This window comes from Silene latifolia, chromosome 6 (assembly GCF_048544455.1).
Source record: "Silene latifolia isolate original U9 population chromosome 6, ASM4854445v1, whole genome shotgun sequence".
In the NCBI taxonomy this organism is placed as follows: domain Eukaryota; kingdom Viridiplantae; phylum Streptophyta; class Magnoliopsida; order Caryophyllales; family Caryophyllaceae; genus Silene; species Silene latifolia.
In genome coordinates, this window is record NC_133531.1 from 94,336,408 (window position 1) to 94,348,408 (window position 12,001).

Here is a 12,001-nt window from a genome sequence, read left to right on the forward strand (position 1 = left end):
TTCTGCTGATTCGTCACCAAAGTGAAATCTAAATTGCTTACAATTAAAGTATTACGTTTGCCTTTTACTATTGATGGTTATATGTATTCAGTGGCGAGAATTAATGAAGGAGCATTTTGTGTACATCTAGATTTTAAATCTTAAGTGTGTAATATTATTAAAAATTCTAAGGGATAATTAGGTTTGTGACCCGTGAAATTCACGGGTTTATATGTTTTAGTTTTGATATTTTTATCGTATTGTTAATATTTGTTCGAGTAATTAGTTGTTGATCTATTTAAAAATATACAGTCTTGAAATACATAGAAATTAGTTAGTTAACACCTTATTTCTTTGACAACTTTGGTTTATTTTTTTAAATCGAATCCTGCAAGTGACAATGTGGTAGCTACTAATTTTGAGAAACTTGACAACAGAGCAATGACAAAGACGACTCATTATATACGTGTGTTTTACTCCGCAATATAATAAAGTGAGTTTTTAAAATATTAAAAGTTGAAACCATCCGTATATAATAAATTCCATATGAAAAAATCTTCAATGACGCCTTATAAGGTTGTAAACTCAATACCTCAGTATAGTCATCTCCAAATTATTTACAGACCTCTCAATCAACCCTACCATAGAAATATCTTTGAAGTCTTATCACCACGTGCATGCTTCAAATATTATTTACATCCTAAAAACATTTATTATATCGATAGAAAAATATTAGATACGATTCAACGGTAATGTCGGTATCTACTCCATGTATTACGAATTAAATTTTCTTTTCAATTGCTCAATAATCTAAAAAACTATTTTCCTTAAATTCGAATTCCAAAAGGTTCATAAAATTTTTTAAGTTCCTTATTACTATTTCAAGAATTTGATCCATCTCTTGTTATACTTATGTCCACGATCCTATATAAAAATAAAAATAGTATTAAAGACTATAAAATAATCTGTTCTGGTTTTGAAAAAAAAAACACATAAACGTAAAAAGATACGGATTAGAATTTAGAAACCATACTATTCAATATTTATCTAAAGGTTCACTTTCGCTTCCTTTTAGTACGCTTCTTCTTAGTACATGCCTTGATAATAGTTCATATGAAATGAAAAAGAAAAATATATGTTAGAGATGATTATACTCATGAATACAAAAATACAAATTCAAATAGGTTGATCGGGAAAGCATAATAGTAAAATTGCACAACAATATACGTTTAATAACAAATTTCAAGAAATATTATAAGATCTCCATTTTGAGATCAACGATCATCTTATAATGGTTAAAAAATCATAAACCGTTTAAAAAAGTAAAGTAAACTTTATAAAAAAATAATCAAAAGGTGGGAGTTAGAGAAAACTTAAATTGGAAGAGGAAATGACATAATTAAAATAATTAATTATTGTCATGATGGTTCAAAAAGTAAATTGTGAAATTTTAAAGATTTTTCATTCAATTATTTGTACTTATTTATTTACCATTAACTATGAGAGTAGTTTTTTTTTTAGGAAATTATGAGAGTAAGCTTTATGTATTATTCCTGTTTTGACAAAAAAAACACATAAACGTAAAAACATATGAAGGAGAATTTAGAAATCATACTATTAAATATTTACCCGAAGGTTCACTTTCGCTTCCTTTTATTACATGCCTTGATAATAGTTCATATAAAATGAAAAGGAAAAATATACTCACTCTTATTCATAATAACTCTCCCCTTTTAAAAGGGCACGCAAATTAAGGGGAGGATTATTTTATTGTAAAGTATTGGGGTGGTGTAAGGTAATTGGAGAGAGGGAAGGTATTATTGTGGGGTAAGATGATTAAAATGAGTATTGTTGTGGGTAAGGTGATTAAAATAAGATAAAGTATGAGTATTGTGGGGTATTGTTTTGGGGTGAGGTGATTAAAATAAGTATAAAACTTTACTAAATAAGGAAAGGGGGAGAGTTATATGAATAGATGAAAAAGAAAAGGGGAGAGTTATTATGAATAGGAGGGAGTATGTTAGAGATGATTATACTCGTGAATACAAAAATACAAATTCAAATAGGTTGATCTGGAAAGTATAATAGTAAAATTACAACACAATATACGTTTAATAACAAATTAAAAGAAATATTATAAGACTTCTATTTTGAGATCAACAATCATCCATTACTTATCAGTTTCTACGTTACATTTTTTTACCTTTAATTTTACCTCAGTTTCGTGCCTTTTGTATTTCTTCCCTCTTCAAATTACCCACGTGATGGTTTGCCTTATCTGCATTCAAATACGTTTCATGGCGCTTTAAAGTTATATAAAAAATACATTGACCAAAAGATAAAACATCAACCTGGCAAAAACTTGACAAACGAATCAAAACATTGTCACATGTAAGTCACTTAAATTAAACCAACTGGAAAACATGAATTCAAATATAAAGCAAACGATTCATAAAACCAACAACATAACAAATTAAAATACACTTTATTGGACACAGCAACAACAACAACAACAACAACAACAACAACAACAACAACAACAACAACAACAACAACAACAACAACAACAACAACAACAACAACAACAACAACAACAACAACAACAATACTCAAAAATAATATTCGACAATAATACTCAATATACTCAATATAATCAATATAATCAAATAAATAAATTAAACCATAAAATACAAACCACAATTTAGAAACTCATGACAAATGGGCATATTTTAAATAAATAAAGTGAATAGAAACTATTATAGGTATTGTAGGTTTTGTAGTCATTACACAACCATAAATTCCCATATTTTAATTTAATTTTTAATTTATTTTGTGGTATTATTAAACTAGATAATTGATTGCCGAGGACCTCAAGAGATGAATTAAATAGGACAAAATGTTAATGAAAGTTATGGATGTTGAGTAATTTAAGAGGTTTTAATAAAAGTATTAACATATTATATTATAAAAATAAATTAAATAGGAAAAACTTTTAATTAATTTGGTGTGTGTTAAGTATTATGAAGAGTTTTAATCAATTTATTACCATGTTTAATTTAAAAAAAAAAGGAAAATGTTAATAATGGTGGGTGTTCAATAATATGAAGAGGTTTAATTAATTTATTAACATGTTTTATTACAGAATTTTTAAAAACAATGAATTAAATAAAAAAATGTTAATAATGGTGGTGTTTAGTAATATGAAGAGGTTTAATTAATTCCTTAACATGTTTTATTACAAAAATTTCAATTAAAAATTTAATTTTAATTATAAATTATGAAATTTATTAACATGTTTTATTACAAAAATTTCAATTAAAATGTCAATATTAATTATAAATTATGAAATTTGATGTAAATTGTAAGGGTTATATAAATTTTGAAAGACAATGTATTTAATATGCAAAATTAATTTAAGAATAATGATAATATCCTTTCATATTATAGATATAAGTGAATTAAATTAATTTATAGATAAATGATTTAAATTAATGTCGTGTAATAATAAATTGATAATCCATGTCACATTAATTCGCCATGTCATATTAAAAATATGCAACATCACAATTAAATATGTCATGTCACATTAAATTTTAATCTAGGTGGCTTTTTGGATCCTATGTGACTTTGTCTAGGTGGCGTTTATTTATCATTTTAGGGTAGCCTTTTAATTATATTTTAGGGTCGTGCTTTTTCACATACAGATTTTACTCTTTCACATACGCCTTTTACAATATAACCCTTATCATTTTTTCATTCCTTCATTCAATCAATTGATTCTTTTCTACCTTCCCTCATCTCCCTTCACCACCAAGTCACCAACTCCGACCAGTCCAATCGCCGACAAACTTCACTCCGGTCGACCTCGGTCTCCCTCCCTTAATTTATTACTCCGTATTTTTTTTACAAAAGAAAAGATTAATTATGAATTAAAAAAAAATCTCTACAAACCATTTGCAGCCATCCCGTCCCCAAGCTCCCACCACCAAACCTGACCACCACCAACTGACCACTACCACCTGACCACTACCGACACTAACCAACCACTCGCACACCTCCTCCGGCCGTCCCACAAGCATTCGCACCACCCAACCCAACCGTCCATTTTCTTCACCAACACACACCGTCACGCACCACGCCACCATCGCCACACACCACCCCCCTAACCACCGCGCACACCAGAACCATCGACGATCACCTAGAACCACCGCCAACCACCAACCCATCAACCCTAAGTGATAATAATTGATTACCAAGTAAATGTATTAATTTTCCTAATTGATAAACCTAATAATTTCAATAAATCATATAAATAGTTGTTCAATAGTTGTTAAAGAACAAAATTACTTCACTAATTGAAAAATTATAATCCATTGTTCAACTTTTTAAAGTAATTAGATTTAATTTAAGGTGAAGAAATAAAGTAAGGGTTAACTTAATTGAGTCTAGGAAAAAAGGGTATATGATGGAAATTTTATGAAAAAAATGTAAGTGAAAGAGTAAATGTTCGTATGTGAAAGAGCAACACCGATATTTTATAGATTATGAGAAGCTATCTTGACATGCATAAATTGATATATAATGCACACGTTAGCTAATTACGCTAGTTTCTATGTGTGTTTCTTTTGTGCTGACAAATTTTGGAATTTTTTGGATAATGGGGGTTAGTTAGCAAAGTAATTAGGATAGGATTCGTTTCAAATTATTTTGGTCCAATGGGTCTATATCATCACTTTTATTTTATTTTTCCAGTTGTTATGTGAAGCCGCTAAGGTCCTAGCGGCTTATATCCCTAGCATTTTTGTAGTACCAACTGCAAAAAAAATTGGTGGGCAAGAAAGCCGCTGAGATTCTCAGCGTTTTTGCTTGATTTTGTACTCCAAGTTGCATGAGTTGCATGCTTAAAGCACATGTGGAAGATGACAAAATGTGGAGTCGCTAGGGACCTTAGCGGCTTCACATGTTTGGTATTTTTCTAAAACTTGCAGTAGGTACTACAAAAATAATGTAAGATAGTATTTTTACAAATACCCCTAAATATAAGGTAATTTCTGACAAAAAAAAACCATTAATGGGTTATTTAGGCTCCTAATTACTCCATATAATCTAACCTCTAGATTGACATTATCACTATTGGTCAAAAATCGTTAGGATATGACCCTTTCTCTCTCTACGTTCTAGAGAGCTGTGATCCTCTCTTTATGAGAGCTTTTCCCCGTTTCCTTTTTCTTCTTTTTAATCTTCCCAGAAATCTGCTTCTTCTTTTAATCTAATTGGGGATTAGGATTAATCATCAATATTCCCTCTGCAAAAAATCAGCTCATCTACCCATTTTAAACTAGGTTTTCTTTTAATCATTGTTGTTTGGTTTTTCCAATTGGGGCTTCAAAACCCTAGATTTTCTTTCTGCAAAAAGGGGTTTGCTTTTTGCAGGAGATCTTTCAAATTCCCCTTAATCATTAATTTGCAGCGTCATTTATTGGGGTTTTGTTGGTTTTGGGTGGCTCAAGATTTAATTCTTACACTTATTGTCAGCTACTTTCAGCTGATTGGCAAAACTTCTTGGCTTCCAGTTTCCCTACGTATTCTAACCCGATCAAGTTCCCCTATTTAAGCTGCCTCTATGGCAGTGGGGATGAAACCACAATCATCCCATTTCTTAAATCTAATTAATCCAAAAACAGGAGTACGCAGGAAAGAGTTTAATCACCACAGTAAACACTCTTTCAAGTTTTCTTCAAAGATCAATCAAGAAGATATTATGGAGTTTGAGGATCAATTTGGGGGATATGCTGCAGGCAATGGAGGGTGTGGTAATGATGTGCATCAGAACATCTATAATCATCAAAACTACCATCAACCACACCCAAATGCGGATTTTCATCCCATGGATCCCCTGCATGTCAATATGTGGCGCTACCCGAGGTCTGGTGGGGTTATTAATGTAGACCCAGCAGAGTTGGGACAATCAAGAGAGTTCTGGGGTAACTGTGTCTTAGGTTTTCTGGTGGATTACCGTGTATTTGAGGCCGAGCTGGTCAATGACGTAATAAGGAAGAAGTGGACTACAAGGGGGGCGGTTACTGCCTTTCGTATGGGTGAAATTTATGTCTTCCACTGTGAGAAAGTTGAAGATATGGAAATGCTGCTCCAGAGGACTACTGCGACTATTGATGGAGCTGTTATGGTGTTCTCTCGCTGGTATCCTGATACAGTACCTCGCACAGTGCGCTTTCCATTTGCTGAAGTTTGGGTGAGAATGTGTGGACTCCCCTTTGAGTACCTGAATAGGCATGTGGCATATGTGGCGGGTAAGTTATTGAGCCATCAGTATTATATTGAACCCTTTGCTGTAATTCCAGAAAATGATTATTTGAGACTGAAAGTGTGTATCAGGCTAAATGAACCCCTTATGCCGGGTTTTTTCTTGGCCATGGATATGGGACACCTCCTCTGGGTCCAATTTAAATATGAGGAGGTGTTTAAATATTGTATCAAATGTGGAAAGATTGGGCATAAGGGTGCTCAATGCAGGGAGTCTTTAATGACTATTTTGTCTAGTGTGAACGGTATGTTAGATAGGACGGTGGATAAAGGTTTTCAAGTTTTTCAAGCAAGATGCAACCACACAATGTTCAACTTAGACTTGAGGGCTAGTCCATCCACTACAAAATATCTGTCATCTAAAGTGCGGTTGGGTAGGGAGAGGACCTTAAATAGGAGGAGAAGGAGATGGGAATCACCTGAGAGGGTGGTTGATTTTGATTTGGGCCTAACCCCAGGGGGCCGTGTACTCCCTGGGATGACATTTGCGGCTACAGCCCAAACTTTTGTTGGACCGGTTGTATTTCAGGTGGGTACTGGTATGGGTACTCAGAATGGCAGGGGGAGTCAAAACGTAAACCAGAATGAGGATGTGATGATGAATGAAGCACAGGGTAATGAAGCTGGTGGAAATGGTTTTGAGGGGGCTCAGGAAGGGATGGAAGGACCTCAAAATGAGGTGGCTGCAGCTGAACAAGATATAGAGATTAGCCCTGTTCATAATCCGGCAGATGGGGAGAGAGTAGTGGCGTAGGGTGGGTGGTTAGATGAGGATGCTGTCAGTAATGATGTGTTTCATAGTGCTGGCGAGGAATTTGGGAATCAGGAAGTAAATCAGGAAGATATTAATCTGTTACAACAGGGGGTTCTGGCTCAAGTTCAGGCTGAGGATCCGTATCTTGTTTATGCTAATCAGGGTAGTTTGAGTGGGGTCTTGGATAGGGATCAAAGGATACAGGCTTGTATCATTAGCAGGGTAGAGGGGGACTTAGAATGGGCTCGGATGGAGGATGACTATAGGGGTTATAATCAAACCTTTGATCCCCCTGTAGGTGGATTCCCAATCAGCTATCATTATCCTGATGGTACTATTAGGCAGGTTGGGCAAAGTTCAAGGCAGGCTGATGACCATGAGGATGAATTTATTGAGGTAAGGGACCAGGGATTGATGGAAACAAATGGGGTACATGATAACACTGAGGATGAAGGTTCAGGCTCTTTTGATTCTGATCAGCCAATTAACCAGGGGGCAGCAAATCCTAGTGCAGAGATTTATGCATATGAAGACATTTCTCCTATCAGGTATGAGGATGAGGTAATTGTGATCTCCTCTGATGATACTATGGGGGTGAATACTGAGTTGCAGCTTGCAGTGGGTGGAAGCTCTGGTCACTCTGAGGCTGGTGAAAGGAGTTCTAATGGGGATTTGCTGAGACCAAATTTTTCTGCCCCTCTCATCTCAAGTGCTATTAATAGAAAAAGGGAAAGAGATTGAGGAGGGATCTTCTAACATCCCACCATTGAATAAGATCTTTAAAGATGCTGCTGAGAAAGGTGATTGCTCCCAAACAGGGATGGTTAGGGGAAAAAGAATGAATGCTGAGACCTTTGATATCCCTACGGTTGGTGCAAAGTCAAGATTAATTGCTGAAATCTCTACTGGGAACATCTCTGATGGATTTATGGGGCTGGAGATGCTTATCACTTTTCAGAATTGGGAGAAACACACAAGGAGGAGATCAGAAATGCTAAAAAACGTAAGTGCTGCACTGATGCTGGGGATTACATAATTCCTGAAGCTGCAAAGGAATCCTTGGAAAATGCTAGGGCATATCTACAACAAATGGCTAAGGAAGGATGCTGGGGGGCAGGCTTTCAGAAGGAGAAAAGGCAGAGGCAGAGCTGGGGTTTCAGGATCAATGTTGAGGATGTCATCATGATAGACTCCAGTGAATCATCCATTCCTTCTGTGAATGGAAAGGAAACTGAACCGGATATTAATGGCTTTGCGGAGGTTGGGCCTTCACAACCTCCTTTGTCGCCATGATTGGTCTGGTATGGAATTGTAGGGGCATCAATAATACGCTCTCCCCTATAATTCCAAAAGCAAGAGCGTTATTAGGTAGTAAGTTTTATGATTTTATGTTTTTAATAGAGACTAAGTGTAGTGCAAGTCAAATTTTCCCTATGTTTAGGTCATCGGGTTTTGTGAATCATTTTGGGGTGGATGCAAAGGGGGCCTCGGGTGGCCTTTGGGTAGGATGGATGAAGGAATGTAAGATGAAAGTTGTACGGGCTTGTAGTAATTTTATCATTTTGCTTGTCGAAAAATATAGTAGTGTTTTATGGTACATTGTGCTTTTTTATGGAGCACCGAGTTTAAGTATGCGCTCCTCTGTTCTACTGGATCTGGAGGCATGGTGTGGAACATGTAGATACCCTTTTCTTATCATAGGGGATTTCAATCAAGTGGAATATGGATGTGATAAGCTTAGTTCTAGTCAAAGACCTATTGGAGGAGCTCATGAGTTTAATATGTGGAAAATAAAGAACGAACTAGTAGACATCCCGTTCAAAGGGCCACGTTTTACGTGGTGTAATAACCGTAAGGGGGATAAAAGGGTTTATGAGAGGATTGATAAAGCCTTGGGTTCGAAGGAATGGTTCTATTTTTTCCCAAATACCGGGATTAAGCATTACCCAATACAAATATCGGATCACGCCCCAATTGAAATTGACCTAAACCTCATTAGGTGTGAAAGCAAAAAGCCTTACAAGATTGATGCTTGGGCACTAGAACATGAGGAATGTTTAGAACGAGTTCGTAGTGCATGGGCTATATCTGAAACTGGATCACCAGCCTATCGAATTACAAGGAAATTGTCACGTGTTAGAACTAGTGTGAAAAAGTGGACACTTGACAAAAAAGCTGAATGGAACGTAAAATAGGAGGAGTTTGATCAAGGATTAGAGGAAGGAATGAACATAGCATGCATGGGAGGAAGTGATGAGACTTATAGTAGGGCAAATGATGAGGTTAGAAATTATGCCAAGGCTGTGGCGAGTTTTTGGAAACAACGTGCAAAGATTAGATGGATGGTTGATGGTGATACCTGCACCAAGTATTTTTTCAATTGGGTAAAAGGGAGGGCAGAAAGAAACTTCATACACGAGATTAAAGGTGATGACGGACAATGGAGTTATGACGTAAATAAAATCAGCAGTGAATTTCAAAAGAATTTTATGGAGCTATATATGGCGGACAGGAATGATCTGGCAACAAGGAATGGACATGATTTTGATCATGTGTTACATAACCTTACAGTAGGGGTTCAACAGGATGACACGGACCGTCTTGCGAAGCAGTTCACGGCTAAAGAGGTACGTAGTGCGGTGTTTCAAATGGGCCCTCTAAAAGTACCGGGCCCAGACGGTATCCCAGCAATTTTTTATCATAAATGTTGGTCTATGGTTAAAGGAGACTTTACAAGAGCAGTCTTATCCATCTTGAATTCGGGGCGGGTTTTAAGGGAGGCTAATCGAACTTTTATCACTCTAATTCCTAAGATGGATAATCCTGAAGGGGTATCGGACTACCGTCCTATAAGCTTATGCAATGTGATAATGCGAGTTGTTTCTAAATGCATTGCTAATCGATTGGCTAAGGTTATGGGAGGATTGGTGAGTGAGACCCAAAACGCCTTCCTTCCTGGACGGAGTATTAGTGATAATATTCTCCTGCGCATGAAGCGATCCACTATATTTCTAAGCATAAAAAAGAGAGATTTGGGCGGTGTGCGTTCAAAGCGGATATGAGTAAGGATTATGATCGGATTAGGTGGGATTTTCTGGAGGCGGTGCTTGTTAAAGTTGGCTTCCCACAAAGATTGATTAATCTCATTATGAGTTGCGTCACTACTGTTAGTTATGAGATTCTTCTTAATGGGTCCCCGTTACCTCAGTTTAGGCCCAATTGTGGACTGAGACAGGGTGATCCTCTGTCGCCGTATCTTTTTATCCTGTGTATGGAAGCACTCTCAAGGAATATTGATCAGGCACAGGAATTGGGTATGATTCATGGGTTAAGATTGTGTAGGGGTACTCAGACAACTGACCCACCTTTTCTTTGCGGATGATTCGGTGTTCTTTTTTCATGATAAAGGAGAAACAGCTACACATATAATGAAGATCATTATGGATTACTGCGACGCTTCGGGACAAAGACTCAATTTAGAGAAGTCCGGAATTGTCTTTAGCCCGAATACTACGTTGGGCAGGATGCAGAAGGTCATGAGATCCTTGATGATACACAAGAATAAAGGTATTGGTAAATACCTTGGTATCCCGGCTGAATTTCAAGAGTCGAAACAGGACATTTTTAAATCTCTCATTGAGCATGTCACAAGGAGGATATCTTCGTGGAATGGAATTTTTCTGTCACCAGCGGGACGGCTGACCCTAATCTCATATGTCATATCCAATCTCTCCAATTACTTTCTATCGGTTTTCAAAGTACCGGTAAGTGTGGCAAAAAAGATTAACTCTCTTTTGGCACAATTTTGGTGGACAGGATGCAGACTAGGTAAAAATGTGCCTTGGTGTAGCAAAAATTTCCTAAGCTTACCAAAGAGTAGAGATGGGTTGGGAATTCGTAATATTGAATGTCTTAACCAAGCGTTATTGGCAAAGCATGGATGGAGGTTAGTGTCCGGGGATTCATCCTTGTTTAGTAAGATTTTTAGGAAGAAGCTATTTGGGAAAAGTGCTTTTATGAGTGGAATGCAACCTCTCAGGGGCTCAGGCACGTCGTGGGGAGTAAGAAGCATCCTTCATGGGCTTGAGATCGTTATGGACAACATAGGGTGGAAGCCAGGGATAGGGTCATGCCTAAATGTATGGCTGTCTAAATGGGTAGGGGGTCAAGCCCCTGAACCAAGAGACTTGTTATTGGGGCTTGAGAATGTTCAGTTAGCGAATATTCAAATCCGGCACCTAATGCAGGAAGGAAATGAATGGAATGAGCATTTAGTGCGTTCTTTGTTTAATGATGCTTCTACGGCCCGGATTCTCGCCATTCATGTCGGGGGGCAAGAGGGGAAGGATGAGGTTTTTTGGCCACTTACTAAGGATGGAATTTACAGTGTTAAGAGTGAGTATGGGTTAATATTTGGAGATTACATGGAAAAACGAGGATCTCAAAAGGATAAGAGTCGGATTGGAAATAGGGGTAGGGAATTCTGCAGGAAGAAATTGTGGCATTTACCGATTCCCAGCAACTGGAAAATTCTCTTATGGAAGATCCTTACCGACACTCTTCCCGTTGGGGCTGAGTTTGAGAAGAGGAATCTGGATGTAAGTCTCTTTTGCTGCTTGTGCGGGGAGGGTCATAAAGCTTTGGAAACTACATGACATTTATTTAGAGACTGTGAATTATCCAGACGTATTTGGGCAGGGTCTGAGCTTGGTATTAGAGTTATGAATGCTGAAACTGGTGATATAAAGGATTGGATTATAAACTGGATCCGATACTTTTATAATAGAAAGGAGGGAGAAAGGAGTGTGATTGTTTTTGTGGCAATCCTATGGGGTTTATGGACTATAAGAAATAATGTGATATTTAAGGAAGTGGCAGTTACTCGGCAGTTCCTCGTAAATGGCTTCTTCAAGTCTGTTCATGAAAATATATAGATTCTATGTG